Consider the following 25,371-nt stretch of genomic DNA (forward strand, 5'->3'; position numbering starts at 1 on the left):
ATAAACTACTGCCTGGGCAGTCTCATTGTCCGAATAAAGTCCAAAGGATTGTTCTATTCCTGAGGCTCAGGGCCTCCAGCTGCCCCTTCCGACTGTTCCTCGGGAGCCTCCCGGCGCTGAGGCAAAGTGTCCAGCCAGTCCCCAACAACTTCAGGCATGTCGAAGAACAATGCACGGCCATCATGTTCGATACATAGTTTTGCGGGGAACAGCATGGAATAATTCATCCCCAACTCGCGTAGTCTACGGTTCACACCCGTGAAACTTTGCCTCCGCTTCTGCACCGCTTGGGTGAATTCTGGGAAAAAAATGAATGTCAGCATTTTGAAATTTCAGCAGTCCACCTCTCCTCGATGCCTGCAGGATAGCGTCCCGGTCCCTAAAGTTGAATACGCGGGCGATGATAGGGCGCGGAAGGGCCCCCAGCTTTGGACGGCCTCCGGGCAGTCTATGAGCTCTCTCAACCGAGAAAAACTTGCTGAGGCCCCCCGGTGCCAGGTAGTTCTGGACCAAGTTCTCGACAAAGAGGTCGGTGGCATCCTCCTCGGCCCCCTCCGGAACACCCACAATTCGGACGTTCTGGGGCCTGGCATGGCCTCAAAATCATCAAGCCTACGGGCAAACAACGAGTTCGCAGCTTTCAGGTCACGGACCTCCGATTGCAGGTCCGATACATCCGAGGTCAAGCTCGATGTTTTTATATCAAGGGACTTGACCCGATCATTGGTCTTGCCCAGATCGGCCCTGATCAAGTTGACCTCAATGGCCAGCGTGTCGACCTTATGCGTCAATACCTCGTGCTGCTTGTGCATATCAGCTTTGATGCCCGCGATGGCACCCATGACGTCCCGGAGGGTTGGGGCAGAGTCATCCGGCGACGCATCTCTCAGCATGTCCTTTGGCCTCGCAGCGGCCCCAGGTGAACCCTTAGGGTGGGCGTAGCATTCTATGTTGGTGGATTGAGAGAAAGTTGACTTTCTACTGACCCGGGGCTTCCCTCTGTTGGGTTCACCCCTGCCAGCCATGATAGACAAGGGCCACCACGATCAGGAAAACCCCCAGGCCTTTGCCGGAGCACCAACACGATGAACAGTAGCAGCCGTGTGACCGCTTGTGCGGCGCCAACGAACTCCGCAAGCTTTACTTTGAGACAAAACAGTCACTCTCTATCCACTCCACCACCGCACGGCTGTGTCGCAGTCACCGATTCAGGCAGGGGCGCTGATGACGTTGTCGTCCCCAAACTTCCACACGGTGTTACTCCACCTAGGGACCTCGGATTTTCAATCGGACAACAAGTCCTGTGTCAGCAGCAGTTCGCCAACAGTTTCCCACTTCCATGGGACAGGATAGACAACAGGATTAATTCGGAGGATCGGAGGGTCTTCGGAGCTCCGAGCTCACGCGGCCATCTTGGTTGCCCGCGAAGCTCCTCCCCTCGCAGACATGATTATTGAATCAGCTGCTGGACCTAAAATACCTTTTTCTAGAAATCTGTTTCTTATAGTGGGGACAAACACTACCTGCTCTATTTACTGGGACAACAGACAACAACCACTAAGGCAGACAGAAACAATGGAAACGTTTTCAACATTTAAAATAAATATTAAAAGAAGAGAAAACTACAAGATGTGTGTTAATCTGCCTCGAGGCCTTTAAAAATGACTGATATGCCAATTCACAATTTCAATCATATATGTAATAGGAATTCAATTATAGTAATTCTAAATACACATGCTTTTATTTGGAGGGAACAGAAAGCTCCAAAAGTCAAACTGTATGTACCATACACATAACCCTGGCTTTCTTGGAAGTCATATATTCTTTATATTTGGTACTTGCCATTCCTAAAACTGATGTGATCGAAGATGGAGAAATTATTACCAGGGATTCGTTGATGAGCCTCACAATGTGACCAGCATGACATGGACGATAGTCCTGATGTTGAATAAATGCATGTATTTATTCAGGGCTTTGGCAGACTAAAGAAAAAATTACCATGGCTAGTTTGGTTGCAGTAACATCTGTGCATGTTAAACTGCATGCAACTACCTCCTTCCAGCAATTCTAGATGTACAGATTCTCCCAGAGAAATATTTCGGGCATGCTTGATCATAGAAATGCAGGCCACATAAACAAATCTAGAACACTCCATGACTTTGAGAAGACGGCATGTTTAATAGGAGGTGTAGCGACTTGACACCCGCAAATGAATGTTTGCGCTCTATAAATCTCCTTTTCATTTCATTTAATTTAATTTCTATGTGGATGGCTATCTGAAAAGCCACGGAATGGGGCACTGTTGTCTTCCATTTCTTTGGCATGAGGGCTGTACCTGCACACGACTAGATGCTAGTTCCCTGTGTGCGTGGTCTTTGGTTTGTGAGCGTAATTCTGTGGTAATGGACGTGTTTCCATGCTTTCAGGCGATATATGATTATAATTCCTTCATCTGTTTCATCCCAATTATTTTCAGGGAGAAAAATGGTAGTACTCCAGAGGCCGATCTTGCATCCCCCCCACCCAATAAAATAAAGTAACATAATGGGGAGCTGCGGCCAGCGACCAGTAAGTCAAGGGAGCCATGGGTTGAAACAGTTTGGGAATCACTGGTCTAGGGCTATAGAAAGAAAGGCCTCCCCGGAGGATATTCTCCTAAGGATTGACCTTAAAAAAGCAGAAGCAAGTGACAATATCTCGAGTAAAGCAGCCGGTGACTATCTAACTAAGAAGAAAAAATGTTATGAGCTGAGCGAGCGTATTGGGCATATACTGGCAATCCGAACAAGGTAGAACCTGGCAGCAGGGGAAATTAAGGAAATCTCAGACAGTAAGGGGGGAGTGGTCAACAGCCCGAGGCATTAGGGAGGTCTTTAGAGGGTTCTATGCAACTCTTTACGATCAACAACAGCCAATTTCTGCAAACTGGTTCACGGAGTACCTTGGAGGTACTCCACATTCGGTACTAGCCGAGGAGGAAAAAGAGGAGTCAGATCTCCCAATCACACTACAGGAATTGGGGGAAGCTATGGACACTCTCCCCTTGGGGAAAGCAGCAGGCCCGGATCAAATCCCCGCTGAATTTTAGAAAATTTTCAGGGAGTCACTGTGTAGAGATCTTCACACAACCCTATTACAAGCACAGCAAGGGAACTCGATTCCCTACTCATGGGGGGGAGGGGGAGGCGGACATAATAGTGATTTTAAAAAAAGACAAACCTCCCCTGGAACTGGGTTCCTACAGACCTATTACGCTGATGAATACAGATGCCAAAATCTTTTCTAAAATTCTGGCAACTAGATTAGGGAGGGTAATTGAGAGTCTGGTCAGCACAACGCAACATGGGTTCATTCCCGGGAAAGGCACCACACAGCACACAAGGCAGATGATCACATTACTGGATGCAGCTGAGGTTTCAGGAGACCCTGCCGGGGCTATTTTCTTAGATGCGGAGAAGGCCTTCGACAGGGTCTCCTGGGAGTACCTCTGGAAGGCCATGGAATGGAGCGGCATTGGGATAGGATTCATAAGGGCAATTCAGGCCTTATATAAAGAGCCCTCGGCTAGGGTAAAAATCAATAAAGGTTTCACAGGCACACTGCAGATCAAGCGGGGAACCAGGCAGGGATGATATGACTGGGCGGCGGCGCTACAATATTTTCAGGGGTTAATAGGGGGTGGAAGAGTTCGAAATGTGCAACCCGGGAATAGGCCTACTTGTAAAAACTTATATATCACACTGCTGGGTGGAGATACAGATAACTGTTTTTTGTAACACTATTGACTTTATCTACTATAAACACACTTAGTTTAAGACTTTACAAACAGCGTACAAAATCTGGTCGGCTTTCTCTAAAAAAGTTGGGCTAGGCAGATACAATAGATATACCTGCATGACAATAAATGTCTCTTTACCTGGGGAAATGTTTGGGGATACAGTTATGCTAGACTGGAAGAACAGCGGCATACAGAAAGTAGGTGACCTACTGGGCCCGGGGGGTATGCTCCAGTTCCAGGAACTACAGTCTAAGTTTGATATAGACAGTAGGAGTTTTTTAAAATATTTGCAGGTGAGAAGTTTCTTTGCTGGTACACGGGGGGACCTTTTGGATTTGGCCACAATCGAATATTAGACAGCATAGAAGGTAGCGGTAACTGCTCAATTAGACAGCTATATGCAGAATTGAATGTAGTTAAAACAGATGACAGGGACAAAATGCCGCTAAATGGGTAGAGAAACTAGGCTCCACTCAGGAGGGTTTCCAAGGTTCCTTGGATATGGGATATGGGATACTTTGCTCCGCCACCCTACAGTCACAACATTACAAAACCCTGTACTACACCCCCCTGTACTACACCCCCCTGAATAGCACAGGGATAACCTGTCCACAATGTGACTCAACGGATGCAGATATTATTCACATCATTGCTACGTGCCCACAATTATACACTCTTCTCAGGGCAATTGAGAAATTTATGGACACGACGTTGGGGGTTAAGACTACCCTGTCGCCAGACTTAATAATTGTAGGGGTTGTGGGAGAAACAGAAGGCCGGGCTACAGAGTTCTTCTTTATTGCTGCAGCAGTGTATTGCATATGTATAGCAAAGGCATTGCTAGATAAGATCCCCCCAACTTTTCAAACTTGGATTGCCAGGTTGCTAGCTACATACAATATGCCAGGAAAGGACGCAGGGCTAGAACACTAGGGTGTAAAATCTGGAGCCCCATCGCACAGTGGAAAATAAGGATGTCTAGCACGCCTGGATAAGACAATAAGTACGGAAGTAAGGTATACCTAAAACGTGAAGGTGTTTTTTTTTCTTTACTTATAATTCATATTTTTATTCCTTTTGCCTAATATCTAGGGAATTATTTCTAGTAGAACTATTAAGAAAAGTGTAAAATGTGCCTAAAACATTGCGCAACTTGTTAAATATTATTGGATTGCATTAAACTTGGAAAATGTGCTTTGAAATACAGTGTGCTGTAACACTTGTTATAAAAATATATACACAACATTTTAAAATAAAAAAATAAAACATTTTTTTTATTAAGATATTATATTAGACGTGCTGTTGGCTATTCTGAAAATGAAACAGATGGTCACTTAAATATATCAGAGCCCTGAAACTTAGAATTGGACTGGATGGTTTTGGGATTTGCTTTCTGCTTGGGGTTGGAAAATATTGATAGTTCTGTTTGTAATATAATAGCCATTATTTTCTCCTGCTAACTGTGTGTTCATTATGACCCAATGCTCTGTTACCTTTGTGCTCCTGTCCCTACCTTATATATACACCTGCTTAACGAAATGTTTAGAATATAAATGCCCACCTAGCAATGGATCAGGATATTAATGGATTATGAGGATTGATGTGCAGGAAAACTCCCATGCTTCTATTAATTCATAGTGGATATCTTCAGCTAATGCTAAAACGGCCATCTGTGGAAACTAGCTGAAATGGCTGTTAGCATCAGCTGAAGCCATTTTGTTTTTGGCAGCCTTTTTAGTTAGCCATGTGCTTGCCATGTGCTTTCTCCCTCTTCACAAAAAGATGATGGACGGAATGTTGAACATTGTCAAACATTCACCCCCAGTCAGAGATCTGGGTTTAATCCATCGTTATTTTGCTCACCACGCCACCCCATTTCATACATAGCCATATGCAAATCAGTCTTGACCCTGTGCCTCATGGGAACAGTCCAGACCGAACTGCCAGGCCATGTCTTCCCTAGACCTTAAACAAGCATCCTAAGACCGGTTTCGGGCTTTCAGGCCTCATCAGCTAGGATAGCTTGACTCCAGTGACGTAGTGAGCACGGGACCCACGTCTGGGCATACCCTTCCCACTAAGGGTGAAAATGCAATACAAAAAGATGATGGACGAAATGTTGAACATTGTCAAACAATCTTTCCCAGTCACAGATCTGAGTTTAATCCATTGTTATTTTGCTCACCACGCCACCCCAGTTCAGACATAGCCATATGGAAACCAATCTTGACCCTGTGCCTCATGGGAACAGTCCAGACCAAACTTCCATGACTTATCCCCAATTGGCTTATTTAATTTACTTATAAGTTCCTAGCAAAGTGGTACTACGTGTCTCCATGCCCTGTATATTACATGTTACTTGTTGTCCCGCTGTACTGATTATGATACCCACTTAATTAGCCCTCTAACCATATTTCAGGCATGTTATTGCAGAGCCTGTGTGTACAGTTTTAAACTGTCATTTTCAACTGACAAAATAAAAATTTTGCCAGGCCTAAACCTTCTTTTTAAATACATATGTCATACCTAAGGTAGACCCTGGACATTCCTGAGGACAGGGGGCAGTTTTTTGTATAAAGCAGGACATGTTCTTTTAAGTGTTACATGTCCTGATTGTGAACAACTCTTAAATTCGTTTTTTACTACTCTCCAAGGCCCATATCTCCCATAGGTTAACATTGGGAATACCTTATTATAGCTTATGAACGTAATTTCCAAATGGAAAGATATGACTGGGTCATGGTCAGTGTTTCTGGGATCCGAATTTATAATTGTAACTTATGAAGGTAGGGAGGGCATACCTGCTTTGCGGTGCTGACCTGCTACCTGATACCCTCGTGCCAATGTGTGAAGGGCTGGACCTGCATCACTTGAACCCAGAGTGACTCCAAGGGTTAGAAGGCTGGCCTCCAGATCTGCAGCCTGGGGTATATAACAGGCTTCCAACAACCTTGAAACTGCACCTGGACTCTGCTATCTGATAGATTACCCTTGGAGGTGGTGCCACACCACTCCTGGACCATTGGAAGTGGGCCTAAGGTGTTTACCAGTGGAAAAAATGCATATTCTCTGCTGAGCAGTGCATCCTCGAGCCAAACCTATGTATCTTCCTGTCTGAGCAGCGCATCCCTGAGCCAAACCGGTGCAACACTGCTGCTGCATAAATTGAGCCTAGAGCAGAAGGTCTGCATCAACCTTGCATCTTCGAAACCAACAGTGCGGCATATCTCCAATGCAGGTCTTTGCATCTCTCATCAATGGCAGCTCAATGACAACGCTGGGCTCCCCATTGCAGCCTCGCAGCTCCTTGGAACCGACACAACACTTCCACTGTGCACTGCATCCTCACTACAAGGACTTCATATCACAAGCCCTGCTGACGGGATCCTTGACAACGACGCACTGGACCTTGTACCGCAGCCTCACCATTTTACGCAACTCTGCACATCGCTTTGACTGTTTGATGCTTCTTGCCTTTGATCCACACAATGCTCTAGAACCAGGATTTAAGTTACTTTGCTCAGTGGTCATAACTTGGCCCTGTAGCTGGCCCTCACTCCGTTGTGGTCGGCCTGAACTTGTTACTTTTTCCTTGTCCGGCACAACCAGATATCTCCAATTGGTGCTTTGTTATTTTGCTGCTATTTAACATTAAACATTTAAATATTAATATTTTAATTTCTACTAATTGGATTCTTGTAATCTTGGACTTTTTTTTACTAACATCAGGGCTATTGTTCTAAACTGGTTTGGAATCATTTTGTGTGGTGTTTGCTACTGTTTTACTGTTTGAAGTATTGCACAAATAGTTTACACACTGCCTCTATGTTAGGCTTGACTGCTCTGTGCCAAGGTGATCATGTGTTTATTTAGGTTATGCCTGCCCTTACCCCGACTAGGATTGTAAATGCTGCTTGACCGGGGCATACACTCCAGTCAATCAACAGCCCAATTTCCAACAGGGAGTTTATGCACTTGTTGAGGTACATGTGGCCAATATTGTGTACACGTTGAACAGAATGACTCTGAGAGTGGGTCCTTGTAGAACTCTGTAGATGAGGTTTACTACAATCAAGGTCAAGGGGGCTAGGTTAACTGAGTGCTGCCTGTCAGGAAGGAGCACATCCAGTGAAGTGCAGAACCGTGGATAGTGGCTTCATGAATCATGGCCTCAGTTTTCAGACCCACACATTAAGTTTCATTTTAGCTTATGTGCTTCCACTAGCCAAAAAACATATTCTTGGCTCATTGCCTCTTTGTCCACTCTAATTTATTATTTCTCATCTCCTTTTTATTTCTAAAATATTGAGCATCCAGGGGCAGATTTATCAAAATGTTCTGCTGGTGTGAGGTCAGCCAAGGTGATGCAAAGCAGCCAAAAGCGTATTTTGGATCACTTACTAAATATCGACAACAAAAATATAGAATGGACAGAATATCGACACCAAAATATCGAAGGTCAGAATATCGATTCTTTATCTACAAACAGGTAAGTACAAAAATATCGAAGACAAAATATTGTTGTTTAAAATAAAAAAAATACATCAGATTTGGATAGCGGGAGGGTAGAATGTACTACTCCCACTTCAGTGAGTGCAACAGTAGGGAAAGCATTGGATAGCGTAGGGGTAAAAATGACTATTCCCACTCTAGGGAGTGCAACAGTGAGGAAAGTGTTTGATAGCGTAGGAGTAAAAATTACTATTCCCACTCCAGAGAGTGCAACAGTAGGGAAAGCGTTGGATAGCGGGAGGGTAAAAATTACTATTCCCACTCCAGTGAGTGTAACAGTAGGGAAAGCATTGGATAGCGTAGGGGTACAAATTACTTTTCCCACTCCAGTGAGTGCAACAGTAGGGAAAGCTTTGGATAGCGTAGGGGTAAAAATTACTATTCCCACTCCAGAGAGTGCAAGAGTAGGGAAAGTGTTGGATAGCGTAGGGGTAAAAATTACTATTCCCACTCCAGTGAGTGCAACAGTAGGGTAATCGTTGGATAGCATAGGGGTAAAAACTACTATTCCCACTTCAGTGAGTGCAACAGTAGGGAAAGCGTTAATTAATTATAAATACCAAGAAATAATATTTATAAAAAAATAATTACCTATTAATAATTAATTAACTACCAATTAATTTTCAATCCAAAAATGTAATAAGTAATAAAAAAACTACCAAATTAATAATTAATTAACAATAAATTAATTATCAATACACAAAAATAAGTTCAATATTTACAAATAAAATACTTCCCAACCTATCCCCATATAAACCCACAACGTGCTCTGAATAATAAATTAATACAACTAAAAAAATGATCAATTAATAAAAATGAATTAACAATTAACAATTAATTGGCAATTAAAAAAATTAATTACCAATTAATAATTAACAAAAAATAAGTATCAATACCAATAAATAAAAAATCATTTGCTTGATTACAAGTAAATTACTTCCCACCCTATTCCCCTATAAACCCACAACCCGCTACAGAACTAAAACGCAAAATTAAATTAAAAATAATTATTAGTTCCTAAAAATTATTATTTAAGTTACTATAAATAAATGACTTCCCACCCTAATCCTCTATAAACCAACAACCTGCTACAGAACTAAATTACACAAAAACTAAATAACATAAAATGTATTACTTTAAAAAAATAAACATGCATTACAAAAATATTGTACATTTTTAACACGTATACTATCATACAAAACACTTTAAAAAATTCGATATTTTTAAAAATTCGATATATTTTAATGTCTATATTATGTACTTTGATATTTTGACAGTCGATATTACTTACCTGCATTTCGATATTATTAACCACTATAATATGTCCATTCGATATTATGTCCATGCTATATTTTGAATTCGATACTCTGTCCATTCTATATTTTGATTTCGATATTGTGTCTAGTTACCCATATTTCATTTCCTTTCCAGCATTGCACTCCTTTCCCTCTTGCGGGTAATCCATAGGTGTTTCTTAAGTGTCTCAATGCTACCACCCATTGTTTTTCATGCAAAGGTAGCTCTACAAGGTTGCCAGAACCGGCTTTGGGTAAAAAAATAACACTTCCGTGTGGCAGATGCTAGGTTTGATTTAATTTCTCCTATCACGTCAAATTTTGCCTGTGTGTTGATTCGCACAGCAAATATTCAATGTGGGAAATGTTTTCAAAATTATCTAAGGATAGGAATTCTTACTTGAACTGTAGCCTTCGAGTTTAAAACCTATCCTTAAGAGCACACACTCCTTTGCTTTATATTACAAAGGCGTGTGCATGGTTCCAGACAACAACACAGGGATGAGACATATTCAATAAACAGAGCTCTCTGCTGCTCTCTCCTAGTGCAACAATGAGCAGCAACTTTGGTCGATGTGCTGCGTGGCACTAATTCTTTTAATCTATGCCCCCCTTTGTTCAATTTAGTCACCCACTGTGACATTCATTATATCTACTCACAGTTTACTAGGCTGCCATGAGGCAGACTTTTGTTTAGTGCTTCTCATGGCAACTGTCTTCACCCATATGTCTATCTTCAAGTCGAACTAACTTCTTAACATTTGTTCCCCGTAAACATGTATCAACTATATTGTCCTTTCAGTTGTCTGTGACACTCACGCCACTAAAAACTGCTGCTAAATTTTTCAGATCCTTGCATCACTGGACCAGTTCTTGACAGGTTCTATCTCACTTTCGCAAGTGCTGATTTAAAAGGCCCCTAACTTGCAGGCCAGTATCCCTCGTTGGGACAGCATAACCTGAACCCCTGTGTACTGCGTACTCTTGCAAGTGCATATTCTTGTTGGCGTTCCCCAACTAAGTGCATTGGGTTATCAATCGCTCCAACCTCTGTGCACATTTTCTACAAAGGACTTTAGCTCCTTGCACTCTGTGCATTGCAAGCTGTGAATTTGTTAAACCGCGGGAGGTCCTCTTGTGACTCCTGTGCCTTTAGCCTGTGGGTCCATTTGAGGGACAACACTGTGTTTCTTGGGCTCCCCTAGTCGCTCCAGGCCTGCCCTAACTACCCATGCTGTGGTGAGTCTCCTTGTTCTTGCTGGGCCAGACCACAACCTTACATGACCTTCTTCATGGGTTGCCACTGCCAAGGCTTGTTGGTGCTCTAGCTGGACACCTACCCCTAAACACTCGACGTCCTTCATGGGACAGCTCTTATCTGGCTCCGGGTTGTCCTTGATATCTCCTGGTCCATGTGGCTGCAGAATCAAGGTCTCTATCTTCACACCTGAAGCACCCAACATCAGTGGGCATTCGTCTACCGAGCCCCTGGTCACTCCTGAGTGACCCATATTTGGTCCCCTCCGCTTTCAGGTTCCTTCCATCAAGAATCCACCTGTGGGTTTCACCGGACACTTTTCTTCTTTCCAGCAGTGGCATTTCTTTGAAGGCTCCCATTGAGATCGACAACGGTTTCCGACGCCACTTTAGCCTTATGCACCCAGCTCCCCTGGGAAGGGTCACTCTGGTGCTTCATTATCCACGGGCGGGGTGGCTCTCCAACATTTTATGTTCTAAAGGGTTTCTTCGTAATCCACTTGGGAAGGGTCCTGAAACTTTAAAACTGCAACAGCGACTCTCCCATTGAATTGCACGTAGAACGCGGTTGTGTTCTCACACTGCACCTGTCCTCCTTGGTGTCCCTCCTTACTCACTTTGGGTGGTTCTATGGGGTCCCAGCGATTCTACAACCTCTAGACACTGTCTTGACTCAAGTTGTGGTTCTTATACCAAGTTCAAAGTCTTTATTCGATTACATAATCATAAAAGACATTTACATTTAAAACAATAACGGTAATATCCTTACAATTCATTCCATATTGAATACAAAGTATAAAATTCCCCTGAAAATAATCCTTAGTTACTCCTTCCGTACATACAAGAATACAATAATTTAATATAAAATACATTTAAAATAGACAATAAATATCAATAAAAAGACAGGTGGCAGTACATTGAACCAGATTTTAAATAAAACCAATTAGCACAATCTCGTTATGGTAGACCTATTGTATCCCTCACAGTATTAATTGCTCAATGTATGAGCACGGGCCATCCACATGCCATGAAAAAATTTGGCGATCCCGATTATAGCTAATTCATTTCCAGCTGTTTTTTGGATCCTTAACGCTTCAGAGCCAGAAGTGAGCCCCATCATCTGACAGATGAGCTTCAGCCATTTGTACCTCAGGTTCTTATAAACGGGGCAAATAAAAAAGATATTGGCTATAGTTTCTGATTGTGTTGGGCAAAACGGACATTCTGTACAGGAACCTATACACCATTTACGAGTAAATGATTTAATAGAAAGGGTACCTATCCTAAATTGGTGGTACCATTTCCTATTACTTGGAACCATTATAAGGTCCCAGTACATTTCATAGTCGGGTACATGTTTGGTCTCTAAAAAGTCTTTTGACAGTGAGGGACTTGTGGTTCTTATACCACTATTTTAGTATACGGTTTGGTCTCCCTCTGGAGCCCACTGTGTATTTGTGCTAGTTAAGATTGTTTTTGTGCTACAGTATTGCGTGCTTAGTGTTTATCTGCTTGTAGCAGATACTGTGAGGTATTTAGGTGTGTTATATTAATAAATACATATTTTTATACCAACTGTGTGGTTCTCCTTTCATTTAACCAATACAATAGGGTTGCATTCTGCTAAAACAAGATGCTTAACATTCCTTCAAGACTAAGCCTGAAGGCTGCTCTCCACAGAAACCACTTTGATAGCTTCCTAAAGTTATCTTTGATCTCTTAAATCCCCATAAGGGTTGTTTGGACGGGTGCATGATGTCCACTTTAATTAGTGGACATCATATATGAGGCCAACTTCTCACAATGATAATAGTAAGAAAACAATTTTAAGGACTCTTTTTAATAGTTAAACAAAATCCAGTTTATTGGTAAAGGTGAATTTGGTCTAACTGTTAATGAAAGGTATTTTAGATAACTTACATTTTCTCTGCCTAAAGCCTTTAAGGCATTGTTCTGTAAATAACCCAACTGTTGCCTGGCAGATGAAGGCTTCCCTGTACTGAGGTGTGAATTTCTCCCACAATAGGGACAAACAGCATTGGGCATGGGAATGTGTTGTCAGGATGGTCTGAGGGACTACTCAGGCATTTCATTACCTTCAAAGCAGAACTACCCTGCTACAGATAGCTGTAGCCCACAACTGGGCGTGTCCGCTCCATTGCCCTGCTAGTTAGGATAGCACCAATTATAGTGGGAATGGCAGCTGCCTCAGAACTAATTTAGAGTGGCTATAGAGGAAGGGTTGCTCATGTCTATAGCCACACCTCTGAATAGGCACAGGGAGCTCACACCAGGGGAACAGAGGTTCTGTCATGTTGGGAGTAAGGGGGACTGTAGAATAATTTACTGTAACACCCACAGGAAATGCTACTCAGAAGGGTAGCATTACCCCAGGGAACCTTTCCCCTTTTGGTTTGGGAGTGGAAAGGACAAAAAAACATAAAGAGGTCTTTTTCCTATATTCCCAGTTGACCAGTTGCAACTGAACCTAAACTGGACTCTGCTGCTAGCCTCTGCTGAAGTGAGTTATGACCCCCCAACTGTTGTCTTCAAGATTGTGGACCGTTAGCTATGATCAAAGTGTACCCTCTGCCTAATCCTAAAACCTGGGACTTAGAAAGGTTTCGCCAAATTTTTGCCTGGAGAATGGTTAAGAGACCAAGAGAAACCTGCTCAGCCAATTCGACGAAGGTGCATTGTCATTGGCCTGAGTTCATCTTAGCTCCCACTACATTCTTCTTCAGAGCAGTTGTCATACCACTACCTGCCTGTGCTTTATGTTCCATGTTGAAATCAGTATTTTCAAATTAGGCATGTGCCATGTACTCTTCTATGTATTTTACTTTGCATGTTCTCCCGAGCATTTAATTTAAAAGGCATGCAGTGCTCCTTAGTTTGTGTGCAGTGTAAACAAGTCTGTTTAATGAAGTGCCTGGTAATTATACACTGCTGACCTCTGTATCCTGCTGCCAACGTTTCCTGCCAGAGTGTCTAGTATTGTGTTTTTGTTTGTACAAAGACTACTTACTAATTAGGGGGCTCTGTTTCCACCCAGAGATTGTCTTCTGACTGGCAGGCAGCACTCTCCATGTGCATGATGGGTTATAAATACCACTTTCAAAGTGTGGCCACATGCTTGGCTTTGTCAATTCACAGAAATGAAAGCTGTGTCTCCAGCCAGAACCACCCAGGGCTTCTGAGTCCAATTGCCTGTGACAAAAGTCACACAGACACTGTCAAATGGTAGCTGCAGGATTGCAACCTCTCTTTGAATGCCCTCAATTCAAGATAACTTTCTACAACCTTGAACTATGCAACCTGGTCATTTAGCAAGTGCCTCTGCACAACCCTCACCTTGACTATTGCCATCATTGTCTCACTGCGCTCAATGCTCCAGCTACTTCAGACCATTACCCTGAACTCACGTTAGTGCACTAACCAGGCACCTCCTGTTTTGGTTTCTCTTTTCTTACAATTTGATTTTAAGGAGAACGTTTTAGCAGAAGAGACAGAATAGGAAACATTGTGAGTAGCGTAAAGTAGCATAACAGAAAAGCCACTTGATAGCCATTATCATCATTGAGGAAACTAAAAATACGCCCTTAGGATTAAGTGCTGGGGTTAGTGCTGATTGGACCCCTTAGTGGACTCGGATTTCTGTTGATAATCCTTGTCTGATATGTTTTCAAGGACTCACACTTGATATACTCTATTAGAGAATCTTTTTTTTTTAAAAGAGCAATATATTGCCAAGGTACAATTTTACCTTATGGAGAGTAGAAGGGTAAACGCAATGGTGGTCTCTGCAAGTGGGTGTAGAGATTGTGGAGGTGAACCACACATGACTGAAAGGGTTAGGCAAGAAAGGTTTGCTCAAACTGATTGTAAAGCATTCATGTATAGCTGTCTAAAGTGATTGTGGTATTTTGTAACAGATCACCTCACTTTGCAGTAGGAGTGTACCTTAGCACTAGAACTTGGTTTTGCTCTAAAGGTTCAACACACATTCATCATTCTTTACATGAGACTCCAGGTTCACTAGAATATTCATTCACTCTCTCTCTTTCCAATCCCACTTCGCCCAGGGTCATTCGTTGGTGTAAGTTGTCTCTTCTGATACTATGGGTTAACCTCAGGGGTAAATGGTGGAAAATAATTTCTGCAGAAGTTATGGGAAGTCAGTTGATTGTCCTTGGCGTGATAGTAGTAAATCCTTTTCAGTGGGACTTCTCAATGTTAGAATCTGTCAACATTGAGCCCTCTTTGGCTACAGACTACAGCCTTGCCACAGTAAGGAAACATGATTTTGATAAAGGTTTCTAATTTCGATCAAAGAAAGCTTTATCGGCATCACGGTTGGAGATGATCCAATTAGCTTTAAGGACTTCTTAGGAGAAAAAACAGATTTTTTTCCACTGAGAGCTTTGCCTGCCTTTATCAACAGATTTGCAGAGACCCCATCCTTCAGCGATCTGTCGTCAATTAGCCTCCCTTTGGCTACAGTCTGCTGCCTTGACCTGCTGCAGAGTTTTGACCTTCAGCAAGTTTTCAGAATCCGAAGTTAAGATTTGACCGGGATGCACCTGGTCCCTGTATCCATCCAGCTCTCCATCACAGCCAGCCTTAACTTATACCTTAATGCTCGTCAAGCTCAACCAGATGACTGTAACTGGTGCTCAGCACATCTCTATGGAATTTTCAATTCAAACTTTACAAATTCATATCTTTAGTTCCCCTTTTTTGATTTTAGTTTTTTAGGTGTCATTCTATGTATTAAAATATTCTCGATTGTTCTAAATTGGTTTGCAATTTTTCTTAGATATGTTTTGTCTTTATTACTGTTTCACTACTGCATAAGTACTTTACACATTGTATCTTAAGTTAAGGTTGTCTGCTCTGCATATGGCTGAGCTCAGATTCATTTGGTGACTTATGTGAATCACCTGACAATGATTCTGGTTATTACTTAGTTGGGTTCTAAACCATCTTAACTAATAATCCAATTTGTTACATCTTGGCATAATACTTCCCTCCAAAATGACAATACTTCCTATGAGTGAAACTTTGAACAGGTGTACCACTGTTTTCTAGTTGACTTTTAAATCATTGTCTTTGCGACTTTGAAACTGGATGCGTGCTGCCAATTTTATTTTACTTCAAACAACCTAAACTGGAACCCAATTAGAACCCATTTCCTGATTACAACAAGAGGTGCAGGAAGTTTCGTAATTGTTTTCCATTTGTAATATCTGTAATTGTCACACAAGGTACACAATTGAGCAGTTGCTTGCTTGGAAATGTTACTCAACACATGCTTTTGTGTACATCATGAGGGCTATTTACTGAGGTGGGTCATCATTCTGCAGTAATTGAAATTAATGTTTCAAACAATATCATACTTTACATGCATGGTATGAACATACATCATTATGTTAATTTAAAATTGTCTTCTTGAATACATTTGATCAATTGAGTATGTGACATTGAAACCAGAGTTTTATCATATTAGGAGTTGTGATTCAAATAAACTTTGAGTAAAATAGTTAATAATAGAGTTAATTTTAAGATGAGGTTCTCAGCTTGATGTTTGGAAGCAAGTAGTGGGATGGCTGATTGTGGGTGCACCATAAACTATTTAACTTTTTTTTAAATGGGCGTAGTATTTCTTACTGGGTATATTGTATATGTGACATTGACTGAGTCTACTAGTGTTCTCTTCTATGAGTTTAGACTCTATGTCAAACAGTTCATTGTGGTAATAAGTGATAATTTGTAGAAAATACAATTTTTGAGTGAGAGGCACAAGATGTGGAAATAAAGTCACTTGTTCTGGGCATTTGATTTGTTAGTGTTTGATCTTCAAACGACCTAGAACCATAAAACTGTGAGCTTTTTCCAGTAAGTGTGGTATCTCTTAATAATTAAAATGTGTTTCAAGAATGTTCCAGGATTTGGAATCTTTAACTAAAATACTTCCCTCCTATTTGAGACGTATTGAAATGTGGGAAGGTCATCTAACAAGGTGGCACATCTTAAAAGAGTATACATTGGGAAGTTAATAGAGAATTTGTATTGAATGCATTCTCTCATTGCCTGTGTGTAGTACACTATGTCCCAGGTTTTCAAAGCTTTGAAAGTTAATGTGCAGCCTCAACTCGAGCCAACGGCGCAGTTTGAACAGAGCACTTTCATGCATGTGGTGCACGCTCTTTGCATTCCTCACCACCATGCCCGATCATAGGCGTATGTCTGATGGTGCGGGACATACAATGGGATCCCATGAGGCGAGAGATATTGTTGTACGAATGCACCCTTTACACTTGGACACCTCCGCCATAATAAAATGACCTGGGAGGAATTCCAACAAACTGTGTTTCAGGAGGTACAAAGGAGGTTTTCGCCATTAGGTGTGTTTAACTTTAAACCGTTCTTGTCTTTCTGTGGTCCTGTGGTGGCCAAGAATATTTTGTGCTGAAAAGAGATGACCTTTCATGTGGAGGGGCCTGACTATTTTACACAGGATGTAAACAACAGCACAAACAAGAAGTTCCTTTACAGATTTACTTGTTTCTTATATGGACTACCACACGGTGGATTAGGGGGTGAAACATTTTGCACACCACTGATTCCAAAAGTCACGTACTGAGAGACAAGAAGTGATGTTTGTTGGGGATATGAAATTCTATGAACTATTTGTAATGTTTGTAGTATTGTCTTGTAAAGATAGATAGAAGGTGAGATGTATGCATAACATGATCTAAATCAGTAATGCACTATAAAATAACTATAACACCATGCACTGTGGCTACTTTCCTTTAATGTTGTCAGCAGTTCTCTAATTTGGGAAGGGGATGTTAAAAAATTGTTCAAAACTAATGTTGATAAATAAGTTGCTTCCAATAGAAAACTGTTAACCTAATTTTTTTTCTGTGCAATCTATTCATGCAGATCTGTTCCCATGTTTAGGCATTCTATTGTTTGGTGCATCAACTGGAAATAGTGGAACTGTGTCAGATATAAAAGGATGTGGGCAGTTCTGTCCTCTCCCTACGCTGGTGCACTTACTGCAGCCAAGCGGGCTCTCTTGTTCCATAGTTCAAGGATGTCTGCGTTGTGGTAAGCATAGTTTTTGTTCAGGAAGGCAGAATGGCAGGCAGAATGCAGCCCACATGTAAAGAGATAAAAATGGGGAAAATAAAAATATTACTCCGTACTACACCAGTCCCAGGGATGCTCAGGATTTTGGTACAATTCCATTTCTACAAGTCTTTGTAGAAATGTATGTTTCTTAAAACCCATGGGCAAATGCACAGGAACACGCATGTACCACCAATGGAACGTCTCCTGGATGAAAATTAATCATTGCAAACCAATGCAAATCACCATTGTAAATACCAACCCGAATGTTGTGTTGAGTCCATGGACTCATGGGGTCGCCAGAGATTTCTATGGGTTGCCAGGGGTTGCTGCTGCAGCAGATGCCTTGACCCTTGGGACCCCTGGCACTGCTATTGTACCCCTTGGCCTCAGAGGTGGCGAAAACAAAGGGGCACTGTGGAGTGCTTTTTTTGTTTTAACTTTTTATTATACTAATAGTGAATAATATTCTATTATTCAATGTTAGTATAAAAAAGGAGCATAGTTAGCTGGAACAAGAACCAACCCAAATACAAATACAATATCGACCCAAATCTTGTGTTGAGTCCATGGACGCATGGGGTTGCCAGGGATTTCTAGGGGTTGCCAGGCATTGCTGCTGTGGCCCAATCCTTAACCCTTGGGACCCCTGGCACTGCTATTGTACCCTTTGGCCTCAGAGGTGGCGAAAACAAAGGGGCGGCTGTGCAGCGCTTTTTTTGTTTTAACTTTTTAATATTCTAATAGTGCATAATATTCTATTATTCACTGTTAGTATAAAAAAGAAGCACAGTTAGCTGGAACTGGACCTTTGGTAACCGTTGAGGTAACTGAAAATTCTTTTAAATTAATGTTGTGTGTGTGCTTGCAGTTACGAGTATTAGAGAGCGTGGGTTAGTGAATGTGAGAATGTGGCATCGTACTTGTGAATCTGTCTTTCGCCCTCCTATACTGAATGTAAATCTTGTCTTACAGAACCATCCATGGCAAAATACTAGCACTAGCATAATTGAGGCAGACCTTTACATGACAGACACCAGTAACAAAATAGATGCACTGGCAGTAAATCTTGGCACAATGGGCACCCATGGTAACATAATGGAAGTGGTATACTAGATGTAATTATGGAAAAATTGTAGCATACTTTTGGAAACTCTTGTCTTGATGCATCTATGACAAAATGTTAGTACTATCTCATTGGAGGTCATTCTTAGCACAGAGGAGGGCAATTTGACATGAAAAAACCTTCGACCCTGGTATAAGCATCACCTATGGCATATGATAAGCATAAATGGCAATATTCTGGAACTGGTATAATGTGGGCCATGCCACAAAGGAGACACTTTCGGACATATAGGGCACCCATAGCCCATTTTTTTTTTAATGGGGTCAACTAAAGAGAAATGGAATCAACTGGGAGCATCAGGTTTCAGTAGTTTGGCACAACATGAAAGGAGTTGAATATTTGATTTATCTTCTTTTAAAGCTGATAGCATTTTAGCAAATTTATATGAAAATTGTTCTTTAACAGGCACTATTAGATTTATTTCTTTTCAAACTTTTCTATGGGAGACAAATACCCTAGAAGAGGTCTGGCTTACTTGCTCAGCTCAGTAACTACATTTTCAGGATGTATTATGCCCCAGAACTCTCAACAATCAAGTCAGCACTATGATATAGGTGTTATTTTAAATAAGCGCTTGTCTGTATTGAGTTTTTACTTTAATTATGCAGTTGTAAAAAGTCAGAGATGTTCGATATTGTGCTATCATCAAAGTTAAGGTCATCTGGAATCGTTTCCTAGAAAACATTATGGTAAACTGACATCCATGGTCAGGTCGGAGATAACAAAGTAAGCAAATCTGATGCAAAATCTTTGTAAATTTGGGCCATTGTCCAGAAAGTGTTCTGTGATCAACTGTTAGCAAATGAGGGAAAATCAGGTGTTAGATCATGCGATCCATACATTTCATGTGCAGAAACATTCAGGTCACAGCATTTAGTACGCCTTGTCATCGGCAGTAAAAGTAGGCTGAAAGACCTAGCTGGAGTCTAATTTCAAAATTTGGAAAGTTAAAAAGATGTTGAAAGTTATATAGAATTGAGGATTCTTATTTTACTAGAAGTGGAAAGACTCTTTTGAGAGATTTTATGTGCTCAAAGGAGGCTGTGACTACTTTGTATTTTTATCACATTAAGGAGGAGTTGGAGTCTGTTTGGACTTAAGTTCTGAGTGGTGGAAGTATCAGCACATATCTCGGTGTGCATGATCCTTGTGATAGGATCACTTTTTTTTCAACTTTATATGTGTACTGCTTTATATGAGCTCAGGTTTACTGACATCATTCCATTTCCCTGAGACAATCAGTCAGTCATGTGACTACGATCCTTGTCAATGTTGATTTTAATATGCACATTATCAGTATTGGAAAAGTTGCCAAATTATTTAATTTAGTATACACGGATGCTCCTAAAGAAGTTTAAACAATGGAATAAAAAGGTAAAACATCATGATATCATGCATTTAAGAGGATGTTGTTTAGATCAGAAAGCCTTCAATTAGATTGTTTATTACCTACCTAGCAGGAACTACTGGATTCCTTTTGCCACCGAAATAAAACCTGGTTAGAAACCTGCTCATAAATAGCACAAAACTCTATGGCCCACATGCATCAAGCATTTTTGGAGTCGCAAACGGTGCGATTCCTTAAAATCGGCCGTTTGCGATTCAAAAAATGCTTTTTGGAATGCATCAAGCATTTTTAGAAATTGCAACATTTTTGCGATTTCCAAAAATGCGATTGCTTTTAAGAAATCGCAAATTTGCGATTTCTTAAAAGCAATGCATGAATACTTTTGAAATTGCGAATTCGCAATTAGAGGGATAAATTTACCGAGTAGTTGAACTACTCGGTAAATTTGCAAAAAGTGTAATTAACACAGAAAACGCATTTTAAAAGCATTCATGTTACAGACACACATGTCCTTAGGACATGTGTGTGTGCAACATTATGCGAAAAATACATTTCAGGGGTGCAGGGGGGGTTCATTTGAACCCCCCTCACCACCCTTGAAATGCAATCAGGATTTGCGATTTTGAAATTGCGAATTAGCAATTCCTATTCATTCCTATGGGCCTTTTGGCCCATAGGAATGAATGGGAATTGCGAATTCGCAATTTCAAAATCGCATTTTTTATGCGATTCGGTAGAAATAGCGATTTCTACCGAATTGCATAAATATTTAAAAAATAATCATGCATAGGCTTTTGCGATTTCTAAATTGCGAATCGCTTTTTATCGCAATTTAGAAATCGCAAAAGCCGAGATTGATGCATGTGGGCCTATCTGGTTTGTGTACCCTTGGACGTGTTTGAGGGTCAGCAAATGGAATTTTGTACACAAAAACAGATGTTTGCTATGGTTAACATGCGTCACCAAGTTTTACCTGCCAGAAACCTGTGGGCCCAGTGTACAGAGTATGGAATTTCATGTGGGCGAAAAGCATGTATGTAATATGCACATAGGCTAATAACGCCCAACATGGAATCTCATATTAGATGCAAATGAAAGCATGTGGCTAAAATGAAATACATTGTATTCAGGAATTAACTATGCTGTTTGGATCAAAGTATTCAAAGATGTTGAATAGTCATTATAAGAAAATATCTCCAGACCTGTGCACTGCTGACAGCAAGAGAATGGGGATCTTCAGAAAGAGCATCTCCCTTTAATGTAACTTATTTCACTTCTGTTCCATCTCTTTACATCTACTGCTTCCTCTGTCGGTGACTCGCATAATGGGGTATTCGTGTGCAGGTTTATAATGGTGGTGGTGGACATTATAATTAATTGAAACTACTGATTTGTCTCTGAATTTCTGTTACCAGATTTTGTAGTCGGTCAACATTCATTTTTGTTTAAAAAACTAATTCCACGACATCATTAAAAAATAGAAGAGTGATAAACCCTCCCTTTCTTTACATGTTACATATATGCAGAGATTCGGAAACTGGTAATATTGCATGAAAAGACTTTCCTTGCGCTATAAGAGTAAACAGAAGAGTTGTATTTCCCTTATTACTGAGTGAGTGCTGTTTTGGCTAATTAGAGTTTTCCAAAGCAGCATTCACAAGTAATAAGGTAAACACAATAAGGTAAATACACAGTTATATTGTAATCATAAAGAATAGTAAACTCGTTGCTAGGGACTGGAAACATTTCAATTAAACCACCGTATTCTTGCATATTTTGCCACTTTTATGGTGGCAGGATTGTTATGTACAGTTATCAAAATTATGCCATTACACAAAGTGGTATAATTAACCTGCAAGCGTGGCACAATTGTAGGTGGAGCACAGGAACAAAGTGAATTACCAGAAGGAAAGCAGCTGTTCTTTATGGCACTTGAGTTTTTTGTGATAATTATTTTAGCAAAAATGATCTATTCATGTCCAAAATGGACACAACCTTTCCACTAAAATGTAGCTAAACTAAATGCCAGTTTTACATTTTGATAATGTTTGTAATTTTTCATGATTTATGCATCATTTTTTACAGGTTAGCAAAAGCAACGTACACAAATTTAACTCAACCCTTCTCAATACCACATTTCACTTTATTACTTTGATGAAAAATAATGGTTTAATTTGTTCAATCTATTTAGACAACAGAAGACCTGATTAAGATCTTGGTAGATTGGTTACTGGTTTACAATGGTGATGGATATCCCTTCTGCTGAAATATAAATCCCAGAGGATGTAATGGGAATTACATTTTGGCAGACGGGATAGCTGTCACCTTTGTGACGGATTAACCCATCCTCCAAGATCTAAATCAGGCCCAGATTCTTTCATTCTTGTGGAGTTATTAATTTACACTCTCATGTGCAAAAACAGGTTTATTGTGTTGTAATCTGACTGTGACACATTCCTACCTGTCCAATCCACTAAACACCAGGGTTGCCTGAAGATTTCAAACATTACTTGAGACCAATTGACACTTATGGAGACATCTTTCGAATGAGACATATTTGAACAGTAACACGATATGGACCCTAATTACAAGTAGGCTTGAAACTTCTGATCCCCTTTACAAATCTTTAGTGTCACAGTGGTTGGAATTACAAGTAGTGTGGAATTTATTGGATCGGATAATAACCAGATGTGATAATCCCCCATCCCAAATTTCAGAAGGTCAAATCTGCCAGAATATAGCATGTGAAAAGTGCTCAGTACTTAGCAGGACATGTGGATTTCAGTGTGAAAAGCATCAAAAGTCATGTAATGCCCCTTTTAAGAGGGCTGAACTTTTAATAAGCGATAATTAAAATACCCAATAAATAACAAACAAGCAGATTTTATAGGGTGAAATAATTATCAGAAACACTTCTGGGGCACTGGAAAGCAGGACCATAGCATGCTGAAGATGCAAATACATTATTCTGTGCATAAACGATCAAGAACTGGCAAATGAGCAATTATCGTAATTTAGCAATTAGGATTATACACACATTCTTTTACAAGCAAAGTTGCAGTGCCTTTGTTTGCACAGCTCCAAACACACCTTTCAAGCTATGACAGTGATTTTGAAGAGTATGACTCTTGCAAGGTGCAAGTGCTAGTGGCACTGTCTGCATTCACTTTCGATCTGTGCAGGGGGGCATAACCCTACTAATTTAGAACCTATCTGGGCATAAAAGCAGTGCTGAAAAGGGGCTAATGGCCCCTTCCATCTCTATCTCTCCCGTAGGCGATTTCCCATTTAAGGATCCACCCCACTCAACACAAAGGAAATATTTTTGCAGGAGTGGCTAGTAACTTTATGCGAGGTTGAGTACTCACCCGACCCAGGGCAAGAAAGTTCTTCTTCTGCCATTTGGAGTGGCAGATTCGAGGTTTTGCCCCAATCTTCCTCCTTGGGGCATGAGTAGCTCACTAGACAGCGGGGATTATTAAAGAAAGATGTAAGGGCAGCTCACACTGGAATTGGGCCATACCCACACCCAAGAAGGGGCATATGTTTTTCCGTCCCCAAAAGGGACAGATTGAGGGGTTTGCCTCAACCTGACACTAGAGGAATAGAATACCCACTAAACACTAGGCATGTTTTTTACTCTGCCAGAGAGCGGCCCACCAGAAATCAGCCATCGGCACAAGCAATTACCAATGAAAACATCACCAATTGCTATTTTGACTACTTTAAAAATATATATATATTCAATTATTACTATGGCTGAGATACCCGCCACCCCCTCTCAACACAATCCCCAAGGATGGGAAACCGGAAACAGTTCTGAAGTTTTTGGAAGACGGGAGGGAGTGACCCTCCCGGCCGTATTTATTAAAATATGAAACAAAATTAAAACATTAAATCAACAGTTTCATATTATGTACAATTTCATTACCACATTGCGATGTTTGGCTAACCTTAATATATCCTCTAATACAAAGGTACTCCTAGCCGAACTAACATCCTAGCAAACATTTACTTAAATTTTGAAATTGTACATCCTAACGTTTAAGGGCCAACGGCAAGGTCGTAACCGGTGTCAAGATCCCTAACCCAGACATATCCCCCTCACTTGTGAGGGGCGGCACGGAGGCATACCTCAAGTGCAACTACCAATTTCCCTTGACTTGACGGGGGCCCCAATAAAACTCGACGCCACTTAAAGGTCGTACGAGGACTCGTGTGAGGTATCTAGAAGGTAGCGTAGACCCCCCCCCAAACCCCACACAACTTACCACATCTGCCGTCGCAGACGTCCTGGCCCCGGGAAATTCCCCAGGAGGGGGCTGTAACCCCTCCTACCCATGAAGGGGCCTTGACCGCCTTCCCTTTCCTTTCGGCGACCCATCCTTAGAAGGGACCGCCTCCCCGTTGAGGGGCCAATGGCCACCTCCCCCGAGCGCCCCCATCCGTAATGGGTGACGCCCACTCATAGGGATCTTCCAATTAGTGCTCACCGATCATGACCTTACCGCCCGACCAAAATAAATACGACAATGATAACTAAGGAACTAAAGACTAAATATAACAGACAGTAGCAACAACAACTTTATTCAAAGCATGCTTACTGATGAACACTAAAGCAGAATTACTTTATTTGCAAAACATAACACAAATCGATCATTCTTTATTGCATACTCAAAATCTTCACGATAATACCACAACCTGTAAACGAAAATCAGAGTTATCCATCAAACTTTATTTAAAACCACTCGCTGTCTTCAGGGGCTGGTGGGTGGGTCAAAATTGGCTCTTCGTTCCGTCTCGAGCTCACGTGCAGCGAGGAGGTGCAGCTTCAGAGCACAGGAACAAGAGGATGTCTTCTGGCCTTGTTCCTCCTTTTATCCGTCTTCAGGGCGGGCGTAAACCCGCCCCTGCCTGC

The 25,371-nt window shown here is 41.2% G+C and overlaps 1 protein-coding gene across 1 annotated transcript in view; it reads right to left on the reverse strand.

Annotated features, from left to right (window-relative positions):
* The window catches only part of NPSR1 (neuropeptide S receptor 1), a 1,161,350-nt gene that overhangs the window by 572,932 nt on the left and 563,047 nt on the right, over positions 1-25,371 (reverse strand). The gene's annotated exons all lie outside the window — the stretch shown is intronic.

This window comes from Lissotriton vulgaris, chromosome 4_1, assembly GCF_964263255.1.
Source record: "Lissotriton vulgaris chromosome 4_1, aLisVul1.2, whole genome shotgun sequence".
Classification (NCBI taxonomy): domain Eukaryota; kingdom Metazoa; phylum Chordata; class Amphibia; order Caudata; family Salamandridae; genus Lissotriton; species Lissotriton vulgaris.